General features: G+C 41.3%; 1 protein-coding gene across 13 annotated transcripts in view; it reads right to left on the reverse strand.

Moving 5' to 3' along the window:
* CSGALNACT1 (chondroitin sulfate N-acetylgalactosaminyltransferase 1) overlaps window positions 1–21562 on the reverse strand; it is a 358363-nt gene extending 336801 nt beyond the window's left edge. For 7 of the 13 annotated variants that reach the window (XM_054561299.2, XM_063726558.1, XM_054561298.2 and 4 more), the window contains exon 1: window positions 20799–20899. The gene's annotated coding sequence lies outside the window, so the exon portion shown is untranslated. Of the gene's footprint in view, window positions 1–20552; window positions 20570–20798; window positions 20971–21462 lie in introns of those variants that run through there. The other 6 variants (XM_024251232.3, XM_024251227.3, XM_063726561.1 and 3 more) reach the window with 6 other exon arrangements.
* Window positions 21563–22036: the final 474 nt, after the last annotated feature.

Raw genomic sequence — 22036 nt, forward strand, 5'->3', positions numbered from 1 at the left:
TATCATTTCCTATAGGGTTTTATCTCATGTGCTTGGGACTGAGAAAGTCATTAGGTCCCAAAACCAAAAAAAAAAAAAAAAAAAAAAAAAAAACAGGAATCATCCAAAGAGTGGCACCACTTTTCAAAAAGCCATTAACTGAACAGTTCCTATGCACAGTATGTCTGTACATTGACATTAGAAACCAAATAGATGGTCTACATATTGTATTGGACATGGTTAAAAAGAGAATTTGTTAAACAGAAAATAAAGTTGAAAAAATTACCCAGCAAACAGCACAGAGGGAGAAAAAAGATAAAAATATGAACTAGATTAAGGAACAGAGAGGAACTCTACAGCATATCTCACTAGAGTTCCAGAAGGAAACACTAGCAACATTGGGGAAAGAGGTTATTTTCAAAGAAATAATGGCTGAGAATTTTCCAAGATTGATGAAAGACAATTATCCTTGAGTTCAGGAAGCTCACAAAACTCTGAACAGGATAAAAAAAAAAAATCCTCACTCACCACATTAAAAATAAAAGCAGAAAGGAGAGAGTAGAGATAGGAAAAACAAAGGTATTTAAAGCAGCCAGATAAAAAAGGCATATTTCTATAAATATCAATTCAATTTAAAACTGACTTCTCAAAAGCCAGTTAAATACTATATTTTAAGTACTGAAAGTTAATAACTTCCAACCTAGAATTTTATACCTAATGAAACTATCTTTGAAAACTTAGAATAAAATGAAGTTATTGTCAGATAAATAAAACTAGGAGAGTTTACTTCCAACAGGACGTTACTAAAAGAACTTCTAAATAATGTATTTCAGGATGTATATATCTCCCAGAAAGAGTCTAAGAGGCAAGAAGAAACTGTGACTGGGAAAAAAATACATAAATGTGGTTAAAGCCAAATGAATGCTCACTATTTAGTACAATAGCAATAATAATATCTAATTTGTCAATTTACAAGATAGATAAGGCAAAAATACTAAACAGGTGGGGATCACAGTTTTCTAATACTTTCTTTTAGGAAAAAGAAACATAAATATATTGATTAGTGGTTAATTTTAGACTTCGGTAAGTTAGACACATATGGAAAAATTTCTAAGAGAACAAGTGGAAAAACAGTAGAATGTGTAACTTCCAAACTAGTAGAAGAAAAAAATTGGAAAAAGAAAAAAAAAAACACTCAATTCAAAGGAAGGAAAAGAAGGAGAGAAAATGAAACATAAAAGAAGTAGGATAAATAAGGCACATAAGATAAGTAGCAGTAATCACAATAAATGTAAATGTACTAAGGCTCTAACTTAAAGACTGAGATCATCACATAGATAGTTCTAAATCTAGCTAAATGCTATTTTCATTTCAAAATAAAAGGATACACAAAATATTATGATTCTACTTATATGAGGTACTTAGAGTAGTCAAAATCATAAAGACAGAAAGTAGAATGCCCGGGGCTAGGAGATGGATAAACACACAGTTAACTGTTTAATGTATATAGAGTTTCAGTTTGACAATATTAAAAGAGTTCTGGAGATGAGCAGTGGTGATAGTTGCATAACATGAATGTATTTATTACCAATGAACTGTACACTTAAAAATGGTTAAGATGGTAAATTTTGTTATGTGTATTTTGCAACAATAAAAAATGAAGTAGCCAGGCACCATGGTTTGCACCTGTAATTCTCAGCTACTCGAGAGGCTGAGGCAGGAGGATCACTTGAGCCCAAGAGTTCGAGGCTGCAGTGAGCTATGATCACACTACTGTACTCCTGAGTGACAGAGCAGGATCTCATCTCCATAAAGAAAAACACATTTTTTCTAATGGGGAAATAAGAAAGCAAGACACAGAGTGGAATATTATTCTGCTTTAAAAAGAAATAAAATTCTGACACATGCTACAACATGGATGAACCTTGAAGACATTACAGTAAGTGAAATAAACCAGTCACAAAAGGACAAATCACTATATGATTCCATGTATATGAAGTTCTTAAATTGGTCAAATTTATAGAGACAGAAGGTAGAATGGTGGTTGTCAGGGGCTGGAGGATGAAGGAATGAGGAATTATAGTTAAATAGGTGTGAGTTTCAGTTTGGAGAGATGAAAAAAGTTCAGGAGATGAACATTCGTGATGGTCGCATAACAACGTGAATGCACTTAATGCCCCTGAAGTGTTCACCTAAAAATGGTTAAAATAATGAATTTTATATTATGTATATTTTACCACAATAAAAAAATTTTAAGACACAAATATACAAAATAAAAAGATAAGGAAGTTTTAAAGTTAAGGGCTGGCCACGCATCACTAAAAGCAGAACCATAAGACACTGTGCACTGATTGAAGCAAAAATAATTATTCATATAAACTACGAGTTATTTTTGTTTGAAAAAAAATGAACCTCCATTTAATTAAACCTCTAGATATAAGTAACGTTTATAGAAAATATAGAAGACACAAAACAAGTAAATGACAATACCAGGAAGAGGACTTTCAATTACAAGAGACTTCAGAGACTAAACAATCAAATGCAATGTGGGGCCCTCCTATAAAACATTAATCAAACAAAAAGAGATACTTTTTGAGATAAGGACAATTTAAACATGGTCTGGGTATTCAGCAATTTTTAAAGAATGATAATTTTTAGGTATGAAAACAGCATGTGGTTATGTACAATAAAGACCTTATCAAGTTGAAATATATATGATATTTAGGGGGTAGGCTTATATCATGCTACTTAAGGAAAAATCTAGTAGGCCCTATAATTTTCTGGCCACTTGTAGGTAACAGAAAGTCCTAAAGTGACTTTAAGTCACAAAACATAATTGTGATTCAGAAAATAGAATGTTCAGGTCAATGTATGACATTGACTCTAAAGAAGATCAAACAAACAGTAAGACTTCCTGCTCCATCCCCCAGCTAGGATATGTACAGGTAGCCTATAGCCTTCTTCTCTCTTTTCTACCCACTTTTTAGCTGCTGTTACTCTTCTCTCTGGGTTTGAAACATATGAAGAAGAAAGACCACATGACTGCCAATGCCATGAAAATGCTGGCTGCCTCACTATATCCCCTTCCTCTTTACAAAAAGAATCACAGCAATAAGTTTATATTTCCTAGCCTCTCTTAGAGCTAGGCATGACCACATAAGTGAACCCTGGCTAATAAGCAAAAATGTTAGGTGGAGCATCCCAAAAGTCTCCTTAAATAGGAGGGGGCAGACCGTTCCTCTGCCCTTCCTTTCCTTCTATGCCTGGAACATGATGTGATGGCTGGAGCTTTAGCAGCTCTCTTGTGCCATGAGCACAAGGAATCTATTCCTAGGATGTGGGAGCAGTGAAGTAGAAGACTTGTTCCTAATAACTGTATGGAACTACCACCCCATTTCTGAATTGCCTACTTCTTGACTTATTCTATGTAAGAAAGAAGTAAACTCCTATTTTGTGTTACCATTGTTCTTTCATTTATATGCAGGCAAACTTAATCCTCACTAGTGCAAATGGCTTCACATCCTGTAGACCAGCAGATACTTAAATCAAGGTTCTCTCTTTCTTATGGGTACTTCTGTAGGTTTTCCAGGGGCTCCCTGCTGGGCCCCTTTAACCAAAATCCCTGTGATGTGGATGATGCATTTAAGTCTTCTGTTTGTACTGCCCCCAACCCTCCCCCTGCAGCCCCTAAAATTCACTCCACAAGCTCTCTGCTGCCTGTGCCTCCTGGGCAGAGGCCAAATTGTTCCAGGCTGGCTCTCCATCACACCTGGGCCACATCTGGTCCACAGGAAGCACACACAAATCTCTCCAACACGCTTGGCAGCGGAGAGGCCCTATCCCAGCTGCTCCCCTTCACTCTGCCACCAAAGTGTCTCACCCAAGTCACATGACAGCCTGCCACACTCCCAGTCCCAGCAGACACAGAGCCTGCTGTACAGGCAGCCTCAAAGCAGCTGCTCTCTCCAGGCTTGGGGTGGGGGCAGCACCCCCGCAACCCTTCCTCCAGGACGAAAGGACAGTGATGGGCACATAGCAGAGGCTTCTTCAAATAAATCCCCTCACACATCCAGTACCAGTGTTTTACTGTATCTTCAGAGTGAGGAGGATTTTCAAGAGCTTGAGCCTGGTGTTTGGATATTTCATTTGAAAACCTCCACTGGGGTCTTTCTTGCACCTTATTTTAGTAACTGCTACATAATGTATCTTGAATGGTTAATCAAATTTTCCCATTCAACAGCCTGTTGAACTGGAACAAAAACAAATTATTTGTGGATGCACATTTCTGGTAAAGCTCGAAAGAAAAGCAAGGAAACAGTTAACAATATTTAGAAAAACAGTTACCCCTGGGGTGAGGGAGTGGCAGGTAGGAAGGAAATATGACCAGGAAGCACATGTGAGGGGTTTCAAAGGAATGTTCTAGATGCTTATGGATAGTTATTTGCTTTTATTATCATAAGTTAAAATGGACGCACATGTTACATATCCACATATGTATTCATAATTTATAAATTTAAAACTAAGCAAAAGAAGAGACACAAGATAATATCTAAACTCCATAGCAAAGCAATTTGGAAATAAGATCACACTCTGAGAATGAGGTCATGACCTCAACAAAATGGAGGAAGCAAGTCAAAAACTGACTTTTGTGCGTAGGTTGAAGGATTTCCTCCAAGACTGGGGTGTTGTTCTTAGACAATTCTACAGTGGCAGTCCAGTGGCACAGACAATGCCCGTAACCTGTCTAATCTCCTTTAATCATCTGCATGGATAGATCAGAGAAAACCATCACAGAGTTGGTCACTGGTACTCCAGAGCTCCCTATAGTAGGAAAAGTCTGCAAGCCCTCAGAGGTGAAAAGGGAGTCTTAGCGGGACGCAGGGGCTCATGCCTGTAATCCCAGCACTTTGGCAGGCTGAGGCGGGTTTATCACGAGGTCTGGAGTTTGAGACCAGCCCGGCCAAGATGGTGAAACCCTGTCTCTACTAAAAATACAAAAATTAGCCGGGCTTGCGCGTGGTCGCACACTCTTGTAATCCCAGCTACTCGGGAGGCTGTCAGAAGAATCGCTTGAACCAGGGAGGCAGAGGTTGCAGTGAGCCCAGATGGCACCACTGAATTCCAGCCTGGGTGACAGAGTGAGACTTCATCAAAAAAAAAAAAAAAAAGGAGTCTTAGCCAAAAGAGTCGGGGAGCTGATCCTGCTGGCAGTCTACTCGGCTAGACCAAGGCTCCATGAGCTACAGGGACATTTTATAAAGGCTTCTGAATTCTTTTCGCATTACTTTAGTAATTGCCAAAGCAACTTTCTAATGATGATCTGGCTTCTTACTTAAGGAGCTTGTCTACGGGAAAAGAAACTGCTGATCATATGGATTTTATTCTTGTTATTAAGGTAATGCTAGCTTTATTATAATTAATAATGATGAGAGCTAATATTTCTGGTGTGCTTATCCCATTTGATCCTCACAATAACCTTAATCCTATCAACAGGCAGCATAGGAAAGTGATAAAAAGCAGCAGACTGCCAAGATTCAAATCCCGGCTCAACCCTGAACAGCTTCGTAACCTTGAGCAAGACATTAAGCCCCTTTGGGCCTCAGTTTCCTCACTGTAAAGAGAGGATAATGGTAGTGCCTGCCTCATAGGGTTTTCTCCTAAAGCAACTGGCACACACTAGGCAAAATATAAATGTTATAATTCCCATTTTATAGACAAAACAACTGAGACAGTCTTTGGCACACAGTGAGCACAATATAAATGTTTGCTATTATTCCCATTTTATAGACAAAACAACTTAGACAGCGCTTGGCACACAGTGAGCACAATATAAATGTTTGCTATTATTCCCATTTTATAGACAAAACAACTGAGGCTCAAAGTGGTAAAGTAACTTGCCAAAGTTCCATAGCTAGTAAATGGCAGCTGGTCTAACCCAGACATCTTAGACTTCAGACCCAATGTGCCAAACCACTGTGCTGTATAAACTGAATATTCAAGTTGTCATGACAGTTACCTACAAAGGTAAATTAACCTGTTTACCTCTTGGGTCCTTTTCAACCGTGGGGCCTCTCTTGGCTAGGTGATTTACTCAAGACCTGATCATTGCCCTTGCAGGCTGAAAATGCAAGATGCCAGGCCTCTGAAACAGAACACCCAACTCCTCCACTGAGACCTGGTCTGGCCCAGCTGCAGCCAATGCATCCCCCACGACAGCTGTTTGCTGCCCTCTCTGACTAGCTACTGAACTCTGAAATTCTCAAAGGCTGCCCTGGGAATTTTTATCATTGAGATTTCAGCTTCTAACAATATGCCAATGAAAAAATATCACCCTAGACAGTTTCAGATGATCCCAACCCTGTCTTCAGCGGGCCATAGGCAACCATCCTTCCTTCAACATCTTTCTAACCTACAGGCCAAAATACACTATATCTGTGAAGGGTCTGGAAACTGGGAAATGGTCCAAATGTCATCTGTCAGGGGCCTCCACTGCACTGTAGAAAATGCACAGGGAATGAGCCTAGCTCCTGTTCCACTTCTGCCACTAGCAACCACATGAACTCTGAGAAGCCTCTTTGCCTCTCTGAGCTTTGGCTTCTCCTTCTGTGGTGCAGAAACACTGGACTAGATGATCTATACATTCCCTTCCCTTCTTTGATCTGTATTTCCATGTTTTCATTCAGAGCCAGATCTCATTCTGATTTGACCACATTCAAAAATAACTCACAATAAACTCTCACTCTAGGGAGATACACACACGCTGATTTCCATAATGCATAAATGGAAAGCAACGCTGTTGCTATTTGCAATTGTGAAGGGATAAAGCCACTTTCAAAACCCCAATATGAGCTGCTGGAACCACTGAGAGGGAAAAACCTATTAGTCCAATAACCATACATTACATGAAACGTATGGAGTGGAAGCTTTTATTCCTGAGAGTATGCAGCAATAAACTGGTCCTATTCCTAATCTGATTCGTGCCAGTAAGCCCAGATTACATGTATATGTGTATGCCTGAGTGTGTGTGCACAAATGAGAAAGTACTATGAACATCTCAAGAAAGGACCATATTCATTATGATGATCATCTCAAAATGATATCAGATAACTTATCAAAGATACTAGAGTTATTCATAATCTTACTTTTGGCCTTATACAGACAAAATACTTGCCGCTAAATCAGCGATGCAAATATACTTTTGAATTAGACTACACAGAACAAATAAGTTGAGAAAGTAAGTAAGGGTTCACAACATGGACTTTCAGTGATGGTAGTTTGATATCTAAAAATATTCTTTTCATTATCAGCATGTATAAAATGTAACTACTTATTGATTGCTTTTCTCTTCTTCCCAATATCATTGTAATTTATATTTTTATGATTTAAAGCTACTTTAAGATGGCTTCATCGAATAAAATTAATGCCTTCAAGTAACTATTCTATATATCTTTTCAGAAGTCTGATTCATAAAAAATGCAAACTATAGATGATAAATTTCTCCACACATTTTTTAGAGGTTTCATAATCTTTGTAGCATAATTTCTCTTAATGGCCCAATAGTACTGAATCCTTCATCAAATTTTTATGCAATATATTTGGTACACTGGCACTCTAATAAGAAAGGAAAAAAAAAGACAAATGATCCAGAAAGCTGAGGTATGTTATGGGTAATGACCAGACTATTATTCTGAATGGTAATGACAGGCTTGCCCTGAATACTTTGCCTAATTAGACTTCACACGAGAAAAAAAATGCTTTAATATTTAACAAGTATAATGGTGCAATCAATGTGCACAAATCAGGCTCGATAAGGAGTATTGCTTATTAAAAAGAAAGACAGATGGCTACGGGAAAGGTATAATCATTAAAAGTAAGACCTCACAGACTCCAACTGTGAACACCAGCCACGTTCTTTAAAACTGTCACTTCAACCACAGAAGCTCAATGCATTATTTAGTCCTGTCCTCATGCTCAGCGGACCACAGATACACCCACATCGTAGATTGAATAAAATAACTTGGTTCAAATAGATGGTCTTTGCTGTTTCTCAAAAACCATATTTTCTTAACCACTTTTGCTGATGTCAGAATCCCAGAGAGTCCAGATGTCCAACACGTCTCTTATAATCGTTTCAGCTAGGTAATTAGTCCTCCTTTTTATTACCTTCAAGAGCACTTAATGTGTTGGAAGCCTTCCTGCTGCTATTAAATCCAGCCAGCCTGCCACAAGAGTATGAATATATAATTTGTTTATAGGTAGCTTTTAAGAAAACACATAGTATGTAGGAATATAGTCGAAAACAGGCATGCTTATAAATTGAAAATTATAATAAAAGAGATTTCTAAAGGTGAGTTTTCTGTTTGGTTTCTCCAAGGTCAGATTTACAGTCAAATACAGGGATCCTTGAATGTGATTTGTCTATTCATGAACACAGTTTTTATTAACCATGTTGACTATTAAATTGCTACATTTACTCTTTCCACACACCTTTATCAAGAACCTTCTGTGCCTACACACTGTACTATACTTGCCACACTTTTGGGAAGACATTATAAAATTGTGTAAACTATAGTCCCTATACTCCAGGAGTCTATAATTTGGTCCAAATATAATGTAAACACAGCTAAAACATCCACTGCCACGTAACGTATTACTCTTGGTACCCATAGAGGTACCATAGCAATCTTGGGAGTAAAATCTTTAGAGACAGACAGACATTTGTTCCAATGCTGGTTCAGCCTGTCATAGTCATCTGACCCAAAGTATTCCATCGATGTGAATCTCAGTTCTTCAAGTATTTTTGTATGTGTTGAAAAAATAAATTCTACAAATAAAATACTTCAAATAGGGTTTAGCACATAGTAAAACTTCCTAATCTTCTGCCATTTCCAGATTACCAGAAGAAAAACGAGCCTTAATTTAACTGAAAAACCAACAATTCACCCCTTGACTTAGATACAATGATACCCATATCCACATCTTATCTCTCTTTGGGTACATAAAATCCCACTTTTGATATATAATAACTGTACATACTTATGGGGTACATTTGGTTTTTGATACATGCACACAATGTGTAAATGATCAAATCAAGGCATACAATCCAATTTTTTACTTGTGACCCTAAAGAAGCTCCTCAGAACTAATCTTACCAAGTGTCTCCAGGAAGATCATAGATTTGAAGTACAGAGAAAAAAGGATTTCAAACTTTAATTCACTAGCTGGATGTGCACAGATGAAGCTAAGGTCATTTAGAGTCCATTTGATTCATGAAGCTTTTTGCCACCATTTCCATTTCTGATGTTGTAAAATACACAGGAAATAAAAATACATCCCTGTGCCTTGATGTATGCAGTGAGGGCTCGCCATCCCCAGGGAATATCTGTGACTGAAATGCCAGGGGTTCATGTCCAGGTCCTGCTGCTCACAGCGCAGAAAGCCGATCTCTGAGAAAACACGTATTGCCAGGGAAGAAGGTTTTAATCAGACGGCATCTCCCTGACCCACTAAAATTAGGGGTTTATATAGCAGGGAAGGAATATAAGTACACACCGGAAAACAGGAATTAGGGAGGGGTAAAGAAGGGGAGTTGGCCAACAGGAAGCAGGTGGTCACTTAGGTAATTATGATGGATGATGGTCTGGGGTTTGTTCAGACTTGGTGATCTGGTAAGTTTCAGCTCCTTGATAATATCTGGGAGTCCTGAGGGTTGGTTTTCTGAGAAAGGAACTCAGATAAGACAAATGTAAGTTTCTTAAGTTTTCTATGTTTATTCAAAAGAAGCCATAAACATCAGTTCTATGGGACAATTGGACCAGTTTCAGATGCTCCACGGTCAGTAAGCCCTAGCATGGTAATATATTCCTTTCCTTGTATTTCAATCTCCTGTGAGCTCCTGGGGTCAGAATCCCCTATCTGTTCGTCTATGTAACTCCAGCATCAAGCACAATGCCAGGCATACAGTAGAAGTCCAAAACTAGATTCTGAACAACTTGAGAGTAGGCATCTTGGTAGATCATTGTTATAAGGGGCACCTAAAACTACCTGCCTATTGGCCATGGTACCTAATGATGTTGCAGAGCCCATCAAGTGCAGATTGATGAAAATAAGGAACCTGGGTTCTATTCTCAACAACATCATTCATTCCACTACGTAGCTGGGTCATCTTAGATAAGTCACTTAGCCTCTCTGAGCCTCTGTTGCTCATCTTCAGATTAGATGGATAGTACAGGTCATCTCAAACCTGCTATTATTTCTGCAAAATACTGTTGTTAGATCAAATGATCTCAGAGATGCTATTATTTCTGTCGATATATTTTTGCTAATCATTGGTTCTCTCGTTAATTCCAACTCCAACATGTTATTGACAAGATTATTAAATGAAGCCTACCAGTCCTCCAGGAATGAAGTATCTCTTTCAAATGCATGCTTTTGCCATTTCAAAGATTTCTAACTCATGTAAATTAAATAAACAAATATGATCAGCTTTATTCAAAGCTTTGCCATTCATTCTCTGCCCTTCTTTCGTACATGAGGGAGAGCAATGGCAATACTTGGTGATTTCACACACTGGCATGTCATCTGCCCCAAGAATAACACAACCATCACTTGTGGACACCAGTGAAAGGGGTTTAAAGAACCAGTGCCTCCCACATGCCTTCACTTTAGTGGGTGGCCAGCTCCACAAGCCAAAGAAGCCCCTCCTCATGCTTTCAAGCAACCAGACAATTTTACAAGGGTCCCACATTCACATCCCATCCCACCTTGGTGAAAAGTGCAAAAAGTCACTGGTTACCCTGTGCGCACCAATAAAATTCACCATCTTGAGAGGATAGGGAAAAAATGCAGTCCTGGTACTTAGCCAGCAAATAATTCCTGCAGTTGGTTCAAGAGGTCAATGTCTTGAGTGGGAGAGAAAGCAAAAAAAAGCTGGTAGTTCCTGCATTTCCTCCAACTTCATTTTCCATTAGAACACCAAACGTGAAGATACTGGTTCTACATATAGGGTCTAAGGAGGTGTTCCCTGAGGCCTCTGTTATCCACACTAATAATGCCCCAAGCACTGGTGCAGACTCATTCTTGGAAGAAGGCAAAAAGCTAAGTCCAGTGAAGCTGGATAAATTCCTTTTTATACCCAGGTATATTAATGGGGAAAACCCTCAGGATTTTTAGTTACTTAAGTGAATAATATGTTCTTTACAAAGGAAAGCTATTTTTGAGAGCACCCCAGACACAAAATGTTGAACCAGCTTACTCGATCCAACAGAGTGACTATTTTCTGCTCAGATTTTGGCTTCAGCCACCCTCTGGACTGATGAATCAATTCACAGTCCAGAAATTTCATTGCTTTGCATTTGATTAAATTCCTACTTTATGGATTAAGAACTTGCTCATGGCTAGAGTGAGTCAGCTACAGAGTTCTGTCTCCACCAAGCTAGTTTCCTACTGCAGAAACTTGTCTACACCTCCATTTGGAGGAGAAGTAAAAGAAAAAAAAGAAAGAAAAAGCCTCAAACTCAGCTCTCTCCTGTTATTCAGGCCCAGAAATATATGGGCCATAAGTTTAGTTAAAAGATGAAAGAAATCTCCATGCCAAAAAGCATGCTTTAGACAACTTGGAGGTCATAGGTATATCCAAAGAAATATCCCTGTAAAATACAAGTCTCCTCCCTTGTTCACCCATTATGTAGCCATAAATGTACTCAGAAAAAAAATCTTACTTCTATGCATATAAGATACTCAGAGGTAACCTGGAAATTTTAAGTTACTTACATGTATGGAGGTCCAAGAAGATGTACTTATTTCCTATCCTCTTGTATAAAGAGTAGACGGTAAATAGTAAAAGAAAAGCTGTTACCTTTCGGGTAACTAATTAAAGTAGCCAGGGGACATTAGGAATTCATCATTTAACAGCAAGTCCTAGTCGTTCCTCTCAGTCTAGAACTTCAAAGATATCAAGGGATTTCTGTGATTAGTTTCCAAACCCAGGCACCTTATCATAGTGACAGGCACACAGTAGGTATTCAAGACATATTTGATTATAATAATCTAGAACTTATACATTTAAAAAACTAAGAATAGAAATAGGAGATACAAGGCCTCAAGCAAATATAGCATGCTCCTCCTCATCTTCCGAATGCTCCTTGACACTTGTTTTCTTTTCCATGTTTCTTTCCCATCCCTCTCCGCCATAACAACAGTTGACACATATATTAAGGATTTACCATGTGTTGCAGCATTTACGCACATTAGCTCAACGACTCAGCAAACCACTCAATAAAATAAGCATGATTATCCCCCCATTTTATGGATGAGAAAAAGGAATCTAAAGAATTAAGTAGGCTGGGTGTGGTGGCTCACATCTGTAAACCCAGCACTTTGGGAGGCCAAGGAGGGTGGATCACCTCAGGTCAGGAGTTCGAGACCAACCTGGCCAACATGGTGAATCCTCGTCTTTGCTAAAAATACAAAAATTAGCCAGGTGTGGTGGCAGGCACCTGTAATCCCAGCTACATGGGAGGCTGAGGCAGTAGGATCGCTTGAACCTGGGAGGCAGAGGTTGCAGTGAGCCGAGATCGCACCACCACACTCCAACCTGGGTGACAGAGTGAGACTCCATCTCAAAAAAAAATAAAAAGGAACTTGTCCAAGTTCACAGAGTTAAAAAGTGAAGTCGTTGTGTATGACTCCATCTCCCAGGCCCATTCACCAGGGGTGCTGTTTCCTTATTCAGTTCATTGGTTCCCAGATTTTTTCACTTATTTGTGTGCTTTGCATATGCTCATGATACTAACATTCCCAAGAACCATTTGAACTAACTTGGGTTTCATTTCAAGGACTATTCCTCTTCCCATTAAGCTGTCCTTCTGTTTTTTTTTTTTTTTTTTTAAGTTTGCTTGTTCAGTTCATTTTAATACACTCTATTAGTTCCACAAAATGGGCTTTTGAAAATTACAGTAACTTGCTTGAAACAAACTGTTCTCCAATTTGATACTGTTTTTAAATTTTTGGCTTTAAAAAAAAAAGCCTGAATCAAGCTTCTCTTGCACCTGGGCAGGTTCTGTTTGCTTATTCACAGAAGGGCTGGTTTATGCCTATGTGCCATGGCATAATAAATAACGAGTTAAGGCTTCCTGCTCCTGGCTGAGGTAGACGTTTCTGAACTGTAATGATTTTGTAAAATCCACGTTCCCTCCCTACCACACACAACATCTACCCTGGTCACCAAACAAGGCGGCTCATTATCATAAAACCACTTGGAACATCTCTCTAAAGACCATCCCTGATCTAACAACATAGACTAGTGTACAGAACTGCAAGCAGGGCCCTATACAGGCCTCCATGGATCTGGCTCCCTGCATCATAGTGAAACAGACCTGGATGTAATTAACCAAATCCCCAGCTCGGCGGGGGTGGGGGGAGGGGGAGGCTCATTTCTCCTGTGACAATAGCTACCCCTTAAAGATCTCCAGTATTTATTGCCAGACAACTAATAATTTTGACTTAGCTACTCACTGACAGGGGATGTACTGCTTTTGGAAAAATCCTGCAGTGGGAGGCCAGGGAGCCAGAAGTCCATAAGAGGCAATGCACCAATCTGGAGAGGCACCAGGCTGCAGCTCTCCTCTGAGCTTTTCAGCAGAAGCCATCCAGCTAGTGCAGCACAGCTGAGCCCCTGACCCAGCCTTGGACCCCTCAGGAAATGGTCACTTATATCCCCCTGCATCCTGGATCCCCAACCCCTTCTGTTCAGCTGACCTCCAACTTCATTTCTGACTTGTTCCAACTTCCATGAGACCTGAGTTCTTGACTTCTTAAAATAGCTTCTCCCTTACCCCTTGTACCCAAACCTTATTCTACACCACAGGTACCTCTCTTGGGCTCCAAGCTGCCATTTGCCTCCTGGCCGTCCTCTTTGGCCAGCTTAGGCAACAACCAAGTGTCACAGGGACCCTACACTGCTGCCAGGTTTGTCCCGGCCTCTGGTGGAAGAACCAGAAAATGACATTCTAAAGGAACTGATCACACTCAGCCTTGGATTTAGATACTTTTATCTCTACCACCACTCTGTCAGTAGGGGGCAGCAGGGAAGAGGGAAGGGAAGGGAGGGGTTGAGAGGAGACAGATGAGAAGAAAGAAGAAAACGGACACTGCTATCGGTTGGTACCTACTACTTCGTGGTGGCGTGGAACTTTACCTACACCTTTCATTTAATTCTTGCAACAAGCCTATAAGATGTTATTATCCCCATTTTGCACATGAGGAAGCTAAGCCTCAGAGATGTTTAGTAATGGAACAAGGTCCCCCTCGTCAGTAAGGAGTAGACCTGGGATTCAAACCCCAGGTTGTCCACCACCAAAGTCTCAAACCCTTCCTCTCTCCTGTACTGTCTTCACATCTTGGTATTCCCTGCAGTGTCTGGCAGAGTACCTTCATAGAACAGATGCATAAAAATGTTTGATAGACAAATGCATGAATGGCTGACTCCAGCCTTAATACCTTAATATTCTGCAACCCATACACTTGATCTTATTCATACTTTCTGCTGGTAACATGCCTGCCAAATGCCTTGATCGGAAGTTAGATGTTAAACAGAGATGTTGCTCTACATTGTATTTTTGAGCTGCTAGAAAAAGCTACATACACAAACCTATAAATTAAAAGTGCTGAAGCAGACCCTCTGATAAAAATTATTTTGTTATCTTGCTCCATCATGCCCAGAAATGGAGACAAATACAATACTGTAAGGAAAATCAATGTTTGCATGTCAGAACTCAAAGACCTTTTCCAGGCTGCCAATTCAATGAATATTTATGCTGGAAAAGTAAGCAAAGAAGTCATGAGCTCAGGTCCTGGAGCCAGGCAGACGTGCACTAAGGCCCAGCTACACCACTTACTAGCTGACCTTGACTTGCTTCCTAAATCTTAGTGTTCTCATCTGTAAAACGCAGATAATAAGAGTGCACAGTTCCTAAGGCGGCTGTGCTGATTAAATGAAGAACTCACATACCACACTAAGCAGAGTACCCGCTACATATTTAAGGGCTCCATCAGTGTTAACCATTTTTATCATGGGAAGAGAATTGTGATAGAAGTGAAACAAGAAAACTTAAATGAATTACTTACCTTTGCAAACATTATTATAAGCACTAAGTTTACCTGAATCCTCTGTTCCAGATTATTGCGACTGCTAGAATGATCTACTCTGAAAGCAATGCAATCAATAATGATAATATTAATAACAACAACCAACAGTTATATATTGATATGGTTTGGTTCTGTGCCCCCACCCAAATCTCATGTAAAATTTTAATCCCCACATATGGAAGGAGGGGCCTTGTGGGAGGTGACTGAATCACAGGGGCAGACTTCCCCCTTGCTGTTCTCGTGATAGAGTTCTCACGAGATCTAGTTGTTTGCAAGTGTGTAGCACTTCCCCCTTGGCTCTCTCTCTCCTGCTGCCATGTGAAGATGTGCTTGCTTCTCCTTCACTTTCTGCCATGATTGTAAGTTTCCTGAGGCCTCCCCAGCCATGCCCCCTGTGCAACCTTTGTAACTGTGAGTCAACTGAACCTCTTTTCTTCATAAATTACCCAGTCTCAGGTAGTTCCTTACATCAATGTGAGAACAGACTAATACATGTGTATTATTTATGTATCTATATTATATAACATTTTTAAAAATTGTATATAGTATATAAAATATACAATGTTATATAATATATACAATAATATATTTTATATGATAGGATAATGATAACGATGATAAATGATATACTTTATTATATGATATATAATATAAAATGTTATATATTATATGATATGTATTATATGACATATATCATATATAATAGTATATATTTATATCGTATATAATATATAATATATCTTATATGATATATAAAATATACACACACACATATATAACCTTTACTATGCTCCAGACATTGTTCTAACCACTTTTACAGACAAGAGCGTCACACAAAGTTATGCAGGTTGTGCCACAAAGTGTGCCCTGCAGGAACTTCAGTCCACTCTCTGTTGACCAGGCTGAGCACCCAACATGGAACAGTTTACCACAGAGGAAGGGGTTCCTAGCACAGCCCTGTGTACGTATGTTGACCTATTGACTGACACATTAACTTTAGCATATTTTTAATATTTGAGAAACAGAAGTAGAATGTCACTTTTGAGAGGACACAGAGCCTAAGTCAAAGACCACCATTTTAGTAATTTTATTAAAAGAATAGATGAACATACCACAAAAATCACCAGTGACCAGTTCCCAGTATTAAGCTGCAGTGCTGTGTGCCTACATGCCTTAAGAATACAAAAACAAGGCTGGCCCTCAGTATAAATGGACAATTCACATCTACCTCCTCCCCATTTCCTGCTTCTCTTTTCCTCCATCAACTCAAATGTCTTTTGTGTGCGAAAATGAAACAAATTATCAAATATGACTCCAGGGCAACTGCATGTTATGTTTTATGCATTGCCTAAAAACAGCAACAAAAATTATCTGTGCAGCAAAGTAAAGTTTCCCTAAGTCATAGGTTCACAACATGAAATTCTAGCAAACAATTATTTTTGTGCAGGCATACCTCCCAAGTGCTGGTTCCTAAAAATGACTCCCAGGTTTAAAGACTCATTCATTTCCTCTCAACTCAGCCATCCATAACCTTGTTCAGCTTGGAGCTCTTGCCCAAACTAAATTGTCCCATCCTGCATAAAGCTTTGTACCTATCATCTTGGCGTGGACTCAGCTTCAGTCTGCAAAGATGAAGGAGAGGCAGGGAGACACCATGGCCTTTGCTAGCTGGGGGTTTGAGGATAATCCAAACTCTTGCAGTTCTGGGGAAGCATTAGTTTATGCAAATGGGATCTCTATAACCTTTTCATATGCACAGAATCCTAAAAGTAATCCAAAACATTTAGCTTAATCAGAGGAAAATGATATTTAAAATGTTCTACAACCTTCATCCAAAAGTTATTCCTCTTACCCTGTTCTCTTAAGACTACTGACCTAGACCTTGATTTTTAAAAAAATCAGATTGTCTTATTGTAAAATCCTGCCATGTAAAAATCAGAATTGGATGTCTGATAATTTTCCAAACTCAGAGACATTCCGCTAGATAAGACAGGAAAACTACTGGTAAGATTTAAGACCTACAATGGGCTAAACTTTTCTCTGTTGCTAGTTTTTTTGTGGTTTGGTTGGGTTTTGTTCATTTGCTTCTGAGACAAGGTCTTGAGATGTTGCCTAGCGTAGTTTCGATCTATTGAGTGCTTCAGAAGTCCTACTACCTCAGCCTCCCAAGTAGCTGGGACCACCACACCTGGGTCTAACTGTTTCTAATTTTACTTACAGATTAAAGTCATTTAGTTTGTCACTTGCATTAAATTTCATGGAAAACCTGAAAATATAATATTCTCATTCATTTACATACAATATGGCAATATTTTCAGTAATAATGTTTGTTTATATACATAGTAATTTTTCTACCAAATAGCAAATTATTTCTGGCAAATAAAAACAGAAACAAATAAAAACAGCTTTGAGTTGTTCAACAAATATTCTCAAGCTTGACTAACTTCGTTCACATTAGAATTTAGAAATAAGAGGTCTTTTCAAAAACACATAGAAGAAAGGTGCCTTTCAGTGATGCATCTTGGAATGTGACAAAACACTTTTTAAAGGTGAGATTCAATGTGGCTCCTTTTTTTCTTTTTTTCAGTCTCGCTCTGTTGCCCAGGCTGGAGGGCAGTGGCGTGATCTCAGCTCAGTGCAACCTCCGCCTCCCGGGTTCAAGCGATTCTCCTGCATCAGCCGCGGTAGCTAGAATTACAGGCACGTGCCACCACGCCCAGCTAATTTTTGTATTTTTAGTAGAGGTGGGGTTTTGCCCTGTTGGCCAGGCCAGTCTCAAACTCCTGACCTCAAGGTATCTGCCCTCCTTAGCCTCCCAAAGTGCTGGGATTATAGACATGAGACATTTTTTAAAAAGGAAAGATAACCAGAAGCTTCTGCTAACCAGATAAAATTCCTTGAAAAACAACTTATATTGCTGTTAGTGCTACAAATATCTGTTTAGGAAATAAAACCATTTTAAACACATTAAAAGATAAAAATAAGCTGTACCAAAGACATACAAAGAAAACCACTGAAATACTAGATGAAAACCATATATATATTTTCAAAGTTTTAAAAAATCATATATTTGGAAATTAGGATATATCAAATACAAATCCAAATTCTTACACTCTAAAGTTATTCAAAAGTAGTACCAAACCCATCATTTAAGACCACTTCCATTTAGTTTTAGGCCTTTGGCTAATGCTTTTGACACAAGGTTGCCCTTTTCTAATAAAGTATTCCATGTCGTGAACCCAGGAAGTTAAATTTCTTTGCTACCTTAAAGGACAGGATAATGGTAATAAATGACAGCCTGGGGTGATACACTATGCTGAAGAGGCCCCTAGTGGCGAAGTTCCTCTCCAGCCCGGCTTTATAGGTTTTACAAGACTGCTTCATCATGAGTGCAAAATCAATAGGTAATAAAGTCTACCTTAGCTTTGCCTCCGCAATACCCTCTATTAGCCCTAATATAGTAGGGCTAACATTTAGAATCTCAAGGTCATTTCATCAGGAATTATTAAAAGAAGGATGTGACCCAAAGAATAACTTCATTACATTCTGTATTTTAAATCAGCAAATATTTATTGAGTCCTTATGCCCTGCCAGGCACTGTGTTAGACATGGAGGAAATAGGAAAGATGAGGACCCTTGCAGACCTTACTGTTATTTCTTTTTAATGTAATAACATGGCATTAAGAACAGAGCTAGGGCAATATGAAGATTGGTAAGTACCATTCATCATCATATGAACTTAGGATGGATTCTTAGGAAGATACAAGAAAAAGCTGAAGTATTGCCCCAAAGTTTCAACTCCTTATTTTCAACACTGATACTCGGCAGCATCTGAGATTCTTCAATAAATAATCAGTGGATAAATGAATAGAAAGTAGGGTCACAAAGAAGAAGGAATTTTTACAAGTTTTTTAAATGTTGAAACATGCTGGAGTTGGGGGATCCCTAAATGTAAAGAAAGACAAAAAAAAAAAGACAACATTTATGAAGTGCTCGGGGCACTAGGATAAGTTCCCAAATGTAATTTCCTCCTGCTAAACATCTCTATAAGGTGAGGAGTATTATTGGCATTTTACAAATTAGGACACCAAGGCTGGGAAAGGGTAAGTAACTTGCCCAAGGTCATACAGTTAATAAGTGGAAGAAGCCGCCTGGAGCTCAGGTCTCTGGAACAGCAAAGCACAAGCTCACTGCACTGTAATGTAAACACATGAATCCAAATGTTGGAGATTCTGCTTTAAAACCCACTAATACATTTTACAAATAGACATATAAGATTTAGCACACAAAGATGAACAGGATTAAAGTATTTTGATATTGTATTATGTGAAGTACATATGGTGTGGTAGCTCAAGGCAGACGAATTATTAAATATGTACGGTGATCTTACAATGGGTATGGCCCATCTCTTGCTTTCTAGGAATTGACCATATTCTGGCAGCCCAACCGCCAGTCCCCTGTGTATTATGCACCATTACAAAACGTGTTCAGGTCGCCTTTTATGCCTAAGGCTTACATAAAAAATCATCTTGCCTTTCTGCGTCTATTTCCAAGTTTGAAGGACCTTTCTCCCTCCAATTAGCAACATTTCAGCACTGCACAGGGCTTATTAATGCTCACCGTTGCAAGTAACACCAAGGTAATTTGACTTTCTTGTAGGAACAATGTCGACAAAATCCAAGAAATCCTACAGAATTAAATTTAAATTTCTGGTTTTAAAAAAGAACCGTGAAAGAACAGTTCATTATCTTTATTATCTAGACATATCTAATGACATTAAGTAAAAACTGAGCCAAGGCTTTGAAATCAGAATAAAAGTGGAGTTTGTGAAATTTAACCACTCTATCCTTTTTATTAGTATTTCATTTATGAGTATTCCCGAGGCTCACTGTTTTGGCAGGCACAGTGCTGTTAACATCTCTTCCTTTCTCACCATTCTTTGCCCATCGATGAAAAGATAACTTCAAAATCTCTGACAGGAGTGCAGGTGCAGGAAGTGCGACGGAAACAAACAACTTTGCCTCCGCTTCCTACAGCTTTCCTCTCCTCCCCGCCCTTCCAACCCCCATCCCACCCTAAGATCGTGCCCTCGCACAGCTTCTGCCCACCGATCGCACGTTCCCTGGGCATCTTCGGACAGCGGTGACCCTCAGCCACATCCCCCACGGGCCCGGTCCCGGGCAGGCGAGCGCGCTGCCCACCGGCCACCCTCGTCACGCCCCCTCCACCCTCTCCATCCCAGCCACAATAATACAATAACAGCAGTCATCGCGCGGCACGTGGAAAGGCTACTTTTCAGTGGGTTTTGCAGAAAGTAATTAGACAGCGGAAGACCACGAGAAAGGCTGGTGAGGCCAAACCGACCCCGGGAGCGCAGCGGCCTCGGACCCTCCCTGGAAGCTCCCTCCGTGTCCCCGCGCGCCCACCTGGAGGCGCCGCGCCCTCCGGCTGCCAAGCCGCTCCCGGGCCCCTGCCCGTGCCCTGGCCCCTGGCGGGCAGCGGCGGAGGGAGGCCAGGCGCGGCACCGTCCTCGGCAGCTGCACGAGCCACCCCGAGGTCGCGGGGTGGGCAGGCGCGAGCGAGGCGCGCGGGGCTGTGGGGATCGGCCGGCGCCACTGACGCCCCCGCGCGGCGCACCGCGCCAGGCTGGCCCGGGAGGGGACCCGACTCACCCGAGGCGCCCTGCTTGCTGCCCGGCCCGGCTCCGGCCGCTGCCGCCGTCGCTGAACTTTCCCTCCTGCGCGGCCGCCGCGGACTTGGCTCCACCTCCCGCTCCGGCAGCCGCGGAGCCTCCAGGGACCCCGGGGGCGGGGAGCAGCGGCGGCGGCGGCGGCTCGGGCGGGCGGGCGCAACAGCGGCCAAGCCTGGCGCCCCGCCGCGGGGTGGGTCCGGCGGGGGCGGCCAAGGCCGGGCTGGGGTCGCGGTTGGCCGCGGACACCCGCGTCACCCACGGCCCCTCTGCAGTGCGTCCCTGCGCCCGTCGGAGCGGCGCCCTGGCCAAAGCCTGTCACTCTCGGAAGGGGCCGCGCTCGGACACCAGGGGCGGTTTACGCGTGACTGGTCACCGACAGCCGGAGAAGTTTAGAGACTAGCACACTGTGGTGTGGCCCGAGTTGCAGGAGAGAGGTGTCCAGTCTCCATGGGGTCCTTACTCTTGCAGGACAGAGTTCCCCATCCCCCTGCTCCACCCGCTCTGTTCCCTTGGCTGCCCTCCCCGCCAAGCGCCGACTTCCATGCAAAAACTTTGTAAATCGCACTTCGGGAAATTCATGCTTTAGTCGCGGTCTCTGCTGCCCTGGTCAGCTATAACGCCTCCCCTAGAGAGCTTTTACTTACAGCGAAGGTCAGGAAACCCTGTAACTCTCACACCGCACCACTGTGGGTATGCGATGTCTGCAGGGACCCCTGACGGCCACTGGGAGGCCAGGAGAGAAGTGAGAGAGGAAGGGCTAAAAAGCCAAGTGGAGTGTTGGGTAACAAAAGATCCACCGCCACCTCCAACACACACAGGCACACACCCTCCAGGGCCACAGGTCGCCTTTTATCTGTAAGTGCTCCAGCGCATCTCTGTGGGAGAGGGAGTTGGGAAATAGGATCGCCAATTTTCAGTGTAACTGAGGGGGACTCAGGAGGAGTCAGTTAGACTGGAAGAGGTCATCACCTGCAGATGCGGTTAAGCAACTTGCAGAGGCCCCACGGCTGAGCCACCGCAGAACCAGAGCTGGAAACCAGTCCTATGACTCCTGAGGCAGTGCTCCTTCTACTGCCTGGCTCAAAGTCTCCATCTGGGAGATTCCGGCGCACCAGACTTCATGTGGGCACAGGGTAGGCAGTCCTGAGGCTATAGGCACAGTCTTGAAGCAGCTCGGTTTCCATTCAGCTCCTGCTTACCTGCAGGAAGCATCCCTGA

The sequence above is a fragment of the Pongo abelii genome, chromosome 7 (genome assembly GCF_028885655.2).
Source record: "Pongo abelii isolate AG06213 chromosome 7, NHGRI_mPonAbe1-v2.0_pri, whole genome shotgun sequence".
NCBI lineage: Eukaryota > Metazoa > Chordata > Mammalia > Primates > Hominidae > Pongo > Pongo abelii.